At 34.8% G+C, this 12,258-nt stretch overlaps 1 non-coding gene across 1 annotated transcript; it reads right to left on the bottom strand.

Moving 5' to 3' along the window:
* Positions 1-10,099: 10,099 nt before the first annotated feature.
* Positions 10,100-10,235, bottom strand: LOC123455204. Its single transcript, XR_006633751.1, has one exon. It is a non-coding gene; the product is annotated as a small nucleolar RNA SNORA2/SNORA34 family (small nucleolar RNA).
* Between the last annotated feature and the right edge of the window lie 2,023 nt (positions 10,236-12,258).

The following is a 12,258-nucleotide window of genomic DNA, read 5'->3' as shown; positions in this document are numbered from 1 at the left end:
TTATTATTACTTCATACATTTAAATATATTGATTATCCTTGAAAGTAGTGTTTCTGGGAAGAAAATAAGAGGGTAAAACAGCATGGAGCAGACAGATAAGTGCTAGACAGATAAGTAGCACAAAAAAAATAGTCATTTTCCACTTAAACCCAAGTTCAGGAAAAATAGACATTTTGATATATCAAAAAAAAAAATCAGTAGAGAAGACTAAAGATCAAAGTAATTAACAGATCAAATAAATTAGTTTATGAAGACAAATTCTACAAAAAGTGAGAGGAGATGGTTTTACAGACTCTGGTAAAGGTAAACATATTGGAAAGAAAAGTGGTCTCAAATTTATTGGCAATAGGAATAATATATATAGATATAGATATAGATATAGATATAGATATAGATATAGATATAGATATAGATATAGATATATAGATATAGAGATATAGATATAGAGATATAGATATAGATATAGATATATATTAATGCAATTACAGAGTTTTGAGATATTGATTAAAAAAATGAAATATTTCACATCAGCTGCCCGTGAATTTCTTCACTGAGATCCAAGCTCAGCTTGTGAGAAAGTGGGAAGAGTTTAGACTGGGCCTTTTGGAATGATTAAAAGATGCTCTGATGATAGAACAAACTAGAGAATTCATTAGTGGTGAAAGAAATACTGGCAACAATTAGTTGGTACAAATCTGATATTGAATCACATTATTCCATTGTAATTTTATTTTCTTTTTATGATACTAAGAAGTATTCACTGTGAATGTGCGAGAGATTATAACCCAAAGGAGAAAATTGTTAACTACAATACTATCACATAAAGACAAGTGATCCTATGTCCTAACATGTATTTTATTAAATTTATTTTGAGAGAGAGAGAGAGAGAGAATGGATGCGCCAGGTCTTCAGCCACTCCGGATAAACTCCAGAAGTGTGTGCTCCCTGGTGGCACATGTGTGACATTTAGAATCTGTGTCACTGTGTGTGTATATGGCTATGTAGGACCTGGACAGTCAAACATGAGTTCTTAGACTTCACAGGCAAGCACCTTAACTGTGAAGCCATTGCTCCAGTCCCTAATATGTATTTTTATCTATCTGTAACTTTATACATGCATATATATATATATATAAATTTATTATATATAATTATATATACTATATGTATATATATAATTATATATACTATATGTATATATATAATTATATATACTATATGTATATATATAATTTTATATATATATATATATGGCAACTTCATATTAATCAGGATCCTAATAGTAAGATGATGGTCCAACCCACCTTCCAATATGGTCATTGAGAGGAGTGCAATCAGAGCTCCATTTCAGAAGATGTTGGGGGGATAAAGAGGAATTGTGATTCATCAGTGATATATCTGGAGCTTCACAGTTTGCAGTGTGTGGGATGGCTGAGAGTGTAGAAGAAAACATGTATGAAACTATAAGATCCATAGCTTTAAGAAAGGGCTGTTCAGCAGGAATTGTGGACTTTGCGAAACTGAGGCATCTAGTGAATGTGTTCCTCTGATGGGATGAAGATGAGAAAGCAAATGTTATATCTGATCTTTCCTACTTGTAAACTATTACAGGTCCCTTCTATTGTCTGAATGCAGCGAACACGAAGCAGCAAGAGTGACTGTGTGATGCAGTCTGCAGATACCAGTTCCACAGGGAAGAGGGAGATAGACATAACGAGTCTGAAGGGACCAAGAGGAGAGTCAATGCGTCCTCTTTTACGGGATTCAAAGTCAGCATCACTAAAACATGGAAGAAGAAATAGATGGTTGAATTTACCTCATGTTTCTAGTGAGACGGGATAAAGCACATTCCTTTGTTTCCCAGAGGGAGACAACAATATCTCGAGTCTTTTTGAAGATAAACTAGAATAATTCAGTTCAAAGCTCAGTATTATTCAAGAGACAAATAGTCAATTTTAAAAGAACAGCATTTGTTTTTCCTTTAAACTGCAAGGAGTATGGGCAACAACACCCTCCTTGTTCTTTAAACTATTTCCCTGGACTTGGAGACATTCTCAAATGATTTGGAATATAAAGTACAGACAATCTTGTTATGACTTCATTAAAATATCCCAAGTAAAATGAGATTCTGAGTTTTGTTGGAGATACTTTATTTTTTCATATATTTAATTTTCTAATCAAATTTGTTATGGTGGTAATAACTTTCATTGTTCCAAAAACTACTTTTAAAATTATTCTAACTGTACAAAAAGAGTTTAACATAAAGAAAGTATGGTAGTTTAGAATTCATCAAGGAGAAAAACTAAGGAAGGCTGAGGTTGACACGATAATTACTAAAACAAACTTTCAATCAAAATGCTTCTGAATATTCTTCTGACAGGTGCTTATTGATGCAAATTGAATGGAAGATGAAGTAAGCAGATTGCCATTTAAATCATAATTAAATTAAGACTTAACTATCCTTCCAATCTTTGTGAGTTCTCAATAAACAGAAGACAAGACTAAGGAAGAAGAGAAAAAACCTGATGTTGCAGCTTAACCTGTTTTTTAATTTACCATTTACAGCCTAAATGAGAAGATGAGGAACAGGAAATAAAGAATTCCCTAAAGTGTTACTGGTGGCATCTCTGAAATTGCATCAATTACGTTTCTACCATCACCGTCTATGCCTGTATTACCCACAAACCCACAGTGTTCAGGAAAACTTCATATGAATTTTGTCAGAATTGCCAAGAAATATTGTTAAGCAAACTCAATAAAATTGGACATTATTGAATTTGATATATATTTGGAACAGAGACCTTCCTTTGAAGTGTGTTATAGATTATAATCTAGATATCATAATTCTGGCTTATTAAATCATTTTTATCCTGTTCCAAATACTTGGGAAACTAGTTGGTTTTATGGTTGTCTTACATAAAGTTTGTTGTAGTTTAGCCAATTAGATGATTTTTTTTCTCATTGATATTACATAGCTTTAGAAGTTATCTGTAGAACTTTCTAGTACCCAAAATTTAAAAAGGCTTTTGGTTAATAACAAATATTGAGCATAATTTTGAATAGTGTTTTATGCAAAGTACTAGTGTTATAGAAAAAAATGACATGTCTCCCTATCGAAAAGTTACATTCTGTTATTAGAAAAAGTTATATAAGTAAATAAATGCCACACAGTGTAGCACATATTATAATTTCAAACAGAGTTCAAAGTACTCCAGGAGAGAAACAACATGAGAAGTATCTGGCTCTATCTAGGAATAACTGTAAAAGCTTCTTAAATAGGATGACACCATTGAGTTAAGGGATTTGAACCAACTATAGGGTTTTGTCTCTACTTAATTCTAAATTCACGTTGGGCCTGTGCACTGATAAACACTCTCATTCAAAATTTTTAAGTGAACTAGGTCAGAAAAATACTCCAAAATCACTTTTTTATTTTTATTTTTATTTTTTTGAGAACGATAGACAAAGAGGGAGAGAGAGAGAATGGACACACCAGGGCCTCGAGCCACTGAAAACAAATTCCAGATGCATGTGCCACCTTGTGCATCTGGCTTATGTGGGTCCTGGGGAATTGAGCCTCGACCCATGGTGCTTAGGCTTCACAGGCAAGTGCGTAGGCACTAAGCCATCTCTCCAGCCCCCAAAGCACTTTTATATAATTTATCACATCTAGGCACCTATCTATTCATAACAGAAAGTAGATACATGTTGAACAATGTTAAAACTGATGTTGCGGGCTGGAGAGATGGCTTAGCGGTTAAATGCTTGCCTGTGAAGCCTAAGGACCCCGGTTCAAGGCTTGGTTCCCCAGGTCCCACGTTAGCCAGATGCACAAGGGGGCGCACACGTCTGGAGTTCGTTTGCAGAGGCTGGAAGCCCTGGCACGCCCATTCTCTCTCTCCCCCTCTATCTGTCCTTCTCTCTGTGTCTGTCACTCTAAAATAAATAAATAAAAATTTAAAAAAAAAGAACTGATGTTGCATCTGTTCAATTTATTATATAAGATAAAGTTGATATTATTGAAAGTATATTTAGCACCTGAATCAAAAGATTATAGACATAAATCTTATATTAGAATTTATATAGATGACTAGATGATAGATAGTAGGTAGGTAGATAGATAGATAGATAGATAGATAGATAGATAGATAGATAGATAGATAGATAGATTATGGATGATAATGGACAGAAATGCAAAAGCAAAGCCCTTGTTCTAAGGATTTTTACATGTGAACAAGGGGGCTGTACCCTCATAGGAATGGTGTCTGAAATCAAATGTCTGCTCAGACAATCATGTACAATTTAAAAGACCTTCACTCAGGTGATGAAAAGAGTATTCTATCACACAAAGTCTCCAAAGTTTCTTCCAGAAACTAAGAATTCTATTCACATACATAAATTGTTTCCTGAGCCCTTGGGGTAGATTGTTGTGACCTCCTTGAGTCCAGAATCAGCTTTCAAGAACCTCACAATGGATGGTAAAGCTTCCACAGCCATGTGTGTAACCTATAACAAATATAATTTGGACTGTTCTCATGTTGGAAGCAGTATGTCCTTGACCACCATGTCCATGGTCACTCATTAAGTCGTGGTGACCACTGGGAAAAAGAAAATGAAGAAAGAGCTAAAACTATAAGTCATGCAAAATTTGAAAACTGTTGAGACTTCTACTAATAGCCTACAATGACTGACTAGTGGGTGACTATCTATAGGGAAATAGGAATTTTTTTCAAGCTAGTATCAAGTAAAAATGAAAGGGTTGAGATGACTGTATTAACCCACTGTATTAAAGAACGTTGCCTTCAGTTTGTTGCAGGCATAGATGTTCTCCTGTACGTACTTTTGGGGCTGTGCAAGACAAGTGCCATACTCCCACCCTCAGACAACGAGATTGATTAGGCTAAGCACTCAAATCCAAGATGTCATGGCAATTTTAAATCTCAACAGTATCTTCAACTGTAAAATGAATCCAATTGGTCTGTGAATGTCATGGGGCAGATTAAAAATGGCTGAGAAGCATGTATTTTTAAAGCAACAAAAAGAAACTATCAGATAAATGGTAAATAATCCTATTATATTTCTTGACACCAAAATGGCAAATGGCAATAGATAAATGCTCAGTAGAGCCTATTTCATTTGTATTTAACTTCAAGAAAATTTGAAGTCATTCTGTCATTATACATTCTAGTTTCTAAATAACCATAAATCCTGTTTGTGTTTGAGTCTCCATGAAACTCTTGATTCCTGGGTTCTGCTTGGGCAAAGGTAGTGAGAAGATTCTTTAGACTGCAAAACCACAGAAGATGGAGCTGGACGTTTTCTCATGCAAACCTGCCTATTCCCATGAGTGATGACAATGTGTTTTCCTACTAATGTTGGTTGGGGGCTGGTTATATAGCTCAGTGGTCAAGTGTTTGCCTAGGATAAGGTTGTGTTCAGTCCCCATTTCTTAAAAATGACAGAAACAAAAGTGAGTAGGGTAGCTTTAAAATGTTTGGAATGAAAGGATAGTTACTGAGAGTAGAAACTATGATCTACAACTAAACATTGTATATGGGACGAGGTTTACCACAATAAAGACAATGAACATATGATTAATGTGGTTGTGGGAAGACAAAAGAGAGTTGTCAGAACTCTGCAATGACTTTATACAAATTCAGTATATACATTTTTGAAGGAATTAGTACATTTAGTTGGCATATAAAGGTCAGTTGACCTAGGATAAGTCATTTATAACCAGTGCCTGGGTAAAAGAGAAATAACCCTTGGCTATATTTAATCACTGATGTAATGAGCTGTCTGCTGCTATATGATAATTCTGCCTTTACTCACTAATATATCACAACTATACTTCTCCTTAGTAGAAGAAGATGAAATGAACATTTTTAATGACTTAAATAAGATATACAACTTTGTCCATATCTCCTTCAAGAAGCTTTAAATAAGGGAAGAAAAGAGAAACTCTATAAATATCCTCCAATTACTTCTCTCTCATTTCTAGAAATTATGCTTGCTTGCTTTTTAACATTTCTAAAAGAGGTTCCCCATGCATCCTTAAAGCCCAAAATAAAACTTTAAAGTAAGTAGCCTGCCTAAACCCAACCCTCAGGATGACTGTAGGATTCAGGGATGCTGCCTCTCATTGCCATTCTTAAGGACCTTGTGGAATCCTGAAGAATCTTGCCTCCCAGCAGCGGTACAGCTATCACAGGCAACAGTCACCTGTGTTGCCATAACAAAGTCTTCACTTAGCAAAATTCTGGACATGGCTTGATCTTCGCTTTCAGCATTTGAAATTCTTTTTTAAAAATATGTTATTTATTTACTTATCTCTGAAAGAGAGAGATAGAGAGAGAGAGGGAGAGAGAGGGAAAGAATGGGTGTGCCAGGGCATCCAGCCACTGAATTCTATATGCATATGGTGCCACCTTGTGCATCAGGCTTATGTGGGTATTGGGGAATCAAACCTGGATCCTTTGGCTTTGCAGGCAAGCACCTTAACCTCTAGGCCTTATCTCCAGTCCGAAATTTGAAATTCTTAATCATTCACAAAGTAAACACCCTGCATTTTCTATTGAACCATGATCTAAAAATTACATCGCTGGTCCTAATTCAGGACAATCTTTTGTAAGGTCTGGCAATGCACTTCATATGGCCTGGAGAATATGTCAAAACTTTTCCAGAGCTGTTTCTTGCTGTCTATAATTTCTGGCCTTATTTTGACAAGAGGAAGCAAATTAATGACCACTCCATAGAGGTTATTGAATTCTAAGTTTAATATATCGCATATAAAGCCACCCTCTTTGGTGATTTCTACCTAAAAAGAAAAGCACTAAGATGGCCATGTGCTAGGCACAAATAGTTTCCAGGAACCCCACAATTGCATGTCTTTTTGAAGTTCTACACTTAAGTGACCACATTGTAATCCCCCCTTGTTGTGAAATGACAAGCTATCAACTCAGATGCATTTTGCTAGAGGTCACCAGCAACCAGTGGAATTAATTTTAACATAAGAACAATGAATTCAAATGATCACTTAATGAAAAATGAGTTGATACAGGCTTCACTTTTAATATACTGAAAAAATTTAGTATGGTTGTCAACTGTGTGTGAGTTTTTGCTGTGTGGCCTCATATCCATGTATCAAATTATCAGTATGGTGTATGCTAAATAAAGGAGGTCCTGTCAAATGGAACATTGAGTTTCATTTTTTTATTATGTTTATTACCTCACCTCCTTCATCAGCTCATGGCCATAATGCTTTGGATTTACTGTGAGTATTTCGTCTTTCTCACTAGGCACCAGTGTCTCTCTTTTAGTATCTCCAGTACATTGCACAATGTAGTCAATGAGTGAATACTTGATTGGCTGGATGAATCTTTTCTTTGCCAACATAGGAAAACACCAACTACATAACTAGTGAAATAAATCCATGAGATCCTCTCATTGCCTTGCTTCCCCTCACTGATTTTATGTATTTTGCATACATCCATATTTAAAGGATTTGTTGGGCAAAGATGTCAATGTACCTAATACTGCCTAACTATGTATTTAGAAATGGTTATAGCAAAAACTTTCATGTTGTACTTTTGACCACAATTAAAATAACATTATCAGCAATAAAATAAATGATCCCATTAAAACCAGAAAATTGTCTGAGCAGAAGACACTGCAACAAACAAGTTACTCAGATAACAAATAAGTACATGAATAGATGTTAAACAGCATTCTTCATTTCAGAGTTACACACTAAGACAATAATGACTTATCTTCGTAGCATTAGAATTCTAAAATAAAATGATAATTTCTGAAGAGAATTTGGAGCTTTCTGTTGCTGACAAAAACACAAAATGTATCAACTTAGGAAAGCTTAATTTCTTGCAAAGTCATATACAGTCCTACAAATAATCCAACAATAACACTTCTGCTTACCCACCTGTGAGTAGAAGACTCACAGCAAAACATGAAAACAAATGCTTATAACATGGTTACCCCAAAACTAGTTGCAAATGTCTTCTTTCAGTAGGTGAATGGATAAAGTTGAACATATTCATACAATAAAATAATAATTAGCAATAAAATACACTACAAAATACCCAAATTAATTTGAAATACATATCAGAGGGAAGGCGCCACTGGGAAGACTATATGTACTGTATAATTCTAATTATGTGATATTCCAGAAAAGACAAATATTTACAAATATTATTAGATTATTAGTTGCCAGGGAGCTGGAGAAATGATTGATGAGAGGAAAAGTATAGGGGTTTACAGTAATAAAAGACTTCAATATGCTAAAGACAAGGTTAGTTTATTATATTGGACATTATTGACACTTCTAGAACTCTATTACACAAATAGTAAAGCTTAATTTATGCAAATTTTAAAACAAGATAATTGAATTCTCAAGAAGGAATACAGGTGCTGGAGAGATGACTTAGTGGTTAAGACATTTTCTTGTAAAACCTAAGGGCCCAGGCTTAATTCCCTAGTATTCACATTAACCAGATGCACATGGTGGTGCATGTGTCCAGAATTTGTTTGCAGTGGCCAGAAGCCCGAGTGTGCCTATTCTCTCACTCTCTTTCTCTCTCTCTCTCTCTCTCTCTCTCTCTCTCTCTCTCTCTCTCTCTCTCTCTCTCAGAAATAATAAAAAATAAAAATAAACAAGAATAAGTGCAGACTATTAAAAATCTAACTATTTGATGTATGAAACAATTCAAGTCAAGGAAATAAGTCAGGAAATAATTGGGGGATGGTAGGAGCCAGATTACAGTGAGAATTTTTAGATAAGCAATGTGAGAAGTTTGTAATGACATGTTGTAATGGATCAAGGTTGGAACTTAATAATGAATACCTATGGTTACACATAAAACCAGCTATTGATATATGTGATGTGTGTTCATTGATTGATATGTGCACAAATAGTTTGCCCTGTTTACTGAGAAAGCCTAAAAGAAATGTGAAGTGGTCTGACCTTCTGAGATCCAACCATGCTCTCTAAGAACTACATGGATCATTTCACTTAACCACCTTCTACCTAAGGATCCACTATCCATCAATATTACTGCTCTAATGCTTCAGAGATGGCTTAGTGGATAAAGCACTTGCCTGTGAAGCTTAAGGGCCCATGCCCAACTCTCTAGATCCCACATAAGCCAGATGCACAAAGGTAAGGCAAGCACAGGGTCTTACATACCCAGTAGGTGGCACATGCATCTGGAGTTCAATTGCAGTGGCTGAGGCCCTGGCATGCCAATTTTTTTTCTCTGTGTGTGTCTAAAATATAATTAAAATTAAAAATAATAAAAAAGTAAAAATTACTGCTCTAGGGACCAAGCACACATCACATAAACTTTTAGGAAACAAACTATATCCAAACCTCCCTTCCACCGAAACCCTTTTACTTTCCTTCTAGTTTCTCAACTATTTTCATGTGCTTCTAAAAATATACTTTTGATATATATTTATAGTATAGCTAGTGAGGTTGGACATTTTTTATGTTTATTGGACATGTGTATTTCCCCCTTTTAAAAAAGTTTCTGCTCATTTCATTAGCCCATTTATTGATTGATTTATTTGTCCCCTTGTTCAGTTTATTTTTTCGTACTTTGTACATTCTACACATCAATCCTTTGTCAGATATATAGTTAGAAAGATTTAATCACACTCTCTCAGCTGTCTTTTCACTTGATTATCAATTTACTTTACTGTTCAGGAGTTTTTAATTACAGGATGTCTTCTTTATTATTTGTGGCCCTATTTTAACAGAGTTTCTATTCAGAAAGTCATTGCCTATACTTATAATTTAAAGTATTTTCCCTACATGTTCCTCCAACCATTTTAGTGTTTCAGGTCTCATTTTAGGATCTTTGGTCAATTTTGAAATTACTTTTATTCCGGGTGAGAGATAGGTACTACTATTCTTCTGCACATGGATGATTTTCTAAAGGTTACTGGTTTCTTTATGTCTAAAACTATGAAAAGTAAAGACTATTTGAAAAGTTAATATTTAAATTCCACAAATAGAAAATTACAATTATATGTAGTTTGTTTTTTATACTTCAAAGCTGAATTTTTTTCTTTCTTTTTTTCATCCAGATGTTTCTTTCTAATGAGTTCACCATTACTTTCCAAATTTATAAAATGGCCAATAGACCATAGAAAGACATTTCTTTAAGCTCTTACTTGAAGACAACAACTTCAGCAAACTGCTAGCCATGACTCAAGGCCAAATCCTATTTATACTGGCAGTAGAACATACGATGGAAAATGTTGAAGTTTTATAAGCCTGTACAATTTTTTGAATTGTTTTGAAAGGCATGAGTTCTCCTGGAGTTCGTCTCTATGTTTTGAGAAAAAAAAAAATGGTTTTTATAGAAGTAGTTCAACTTCAAAAACACTAAAATTTTCAAAATGCAACCCATAAGTTACTCTTAAAATATCAGAAAAATATTTACCATTTCTCCCTCTACATATCTGATATCTGCCTTTAGTTGATATATATTTTCCAGTTCCTACTTCTAATCTCTCTTCTTTACCAAAGTTACTGAAATCAAGGATTAGTGTTGGAAATCTTTGCACCTAAAACTCTTGGCTATGACCACCACTACACAGAAGCATTTTATGGCACAAGGAAAAGGGGAAACTGCCGCTGTGAAGATGTCATCACCATCGTCCAACAGCGATTCCATTCTGACAGCGGGCATTTACAAGACATCACGTGTGCTTATTGTACTGCCACATTTCAGAATTTATTACTTCAAATTGAAGAGTTTATTAAGTGAATTTGCATATCAACAGGATCAAGACTCAGTCAAAACTGCCCTTTCCCCTAATAGGCCTTTTTTCTCATGTATTGATCACAAAGATTGGTGTGTTGTTTTATTCATAGAATTTCTGCCACTGCTTTTGTGGAAGCTGTGTTTCATTCAGCATTATGACTGTGACTGGATGTCTCCCATTTTCCTAAGTTAATATCTGGTTTTTAAAAGAGAGATATCACTTGTGAGGCTCTGCATATACATAATGATCATATAAAAGACACTTTGCCTAATGTGGAAAGTCAGCTTTCATTTTTTTCACCTCTTTGTAACTTCTTTTCAAATTGACACCACTATTTAGGAAATGAGTTTTATATTCATCTCTTTGGAGACTAATGTAAATTGCATTTTATATCACTCATGTTGTACCCTCTTCTAGGAATTATACTTGGAAGTCAGCCAGGTAACTGGAGAGAAGCATTGAGGTTTAAAGGCAGACCACCTCGACTGGAAGCCTGCCTCTGCCTGTGGCATATGCATGCATGTCTCGCATCTCAGCTTCTTCAGCTATAGAAAGAAAATAAGAATTAAATTCACTGGTTTGGTCTGAGCTTTTACAGTGCTTAGCACATAGATTCTTCATATGTGCATATTATTTTCTTCCACATCACACTTGGGACCACTCTGGTTTTAATAAGTCTCTTATTTAAAGGTTAACAGGAAGGGGGAAATCAAAGTGTCTGTAAGTGCCTATCAGAGAAAAACTAAAATTAATAACACTCGGGGCCTCAATGGAAGTAGTTTTAACTTTTGATAATTGTATATTCAAAACATGATATGGGTATGTGAGAGAGAGAGAGGAACAGAACTTTTATAATTTCCAAGTTATTTGATACAGTCATTTTGAAAATAAATGCTGGAGAACTTGAGCTGTTTAGGTAAATGCAAGAATATATATAAGAAGAACACAAGATAGCACCTCAGGATCAGTACACAGCTAAGGAATGACTAAAATTGAAAGACCAATAATATCAATTCTTAGCAAATTTCTAACACAATTTTATAAATGCAAATTGGTACAAGCCCTTAGTGAAACCCATGGGCAGTTTATGATAAGGTTAAATAGACGCCAATGTTATTGCCCAGCAATTCTACTTCTAGGTCTCTGTACATAAGAGAAATAAGTTCATATGTACAAATATGAAGGGATTCATACCATAAAGTAAGCAAAATCTAGAAGCAAACAAGAGTTGGGGATTATATAATCTTCTGTTAATTAAATAGTTCATCAGTGACCAAGTGATCAAAATATTGATATATTCAGTGTCATGTGCACACTGCCCAGATATCTCAGTCAAAAGGCTTCCAACTTCTTTCCCATTTAAATGAAGTTCAAAACCAGACAAACTGGAGTAGGGAGATAGCTCTGTGGATAAACTGTTTGCCAAACAAGCACGAAGACCTGAGTTTGGATTTCCAGCACCCACATAAATGC

This window comes from Jaculus jaculus, chromosome 15 (genome assembly GCF_020740685.1).
Source record: "Jaculus jaculus isolate mJacJac1 chromosome 15, mJacJac1.mat.Y.cur, whole genome shotgun sequence".
Taxonomy (NCBI): Eukaryota; Metazoa; Chordata; class Mammalia; order Rodentia; family Dipodidae; genus Jaculus; species Jaculus jaculus.
The sequence above is the reverse complement of the archived record's forward strand: the minus strand, read 5'-3'. Positions and strand labels throughout refer to the sequence as shown.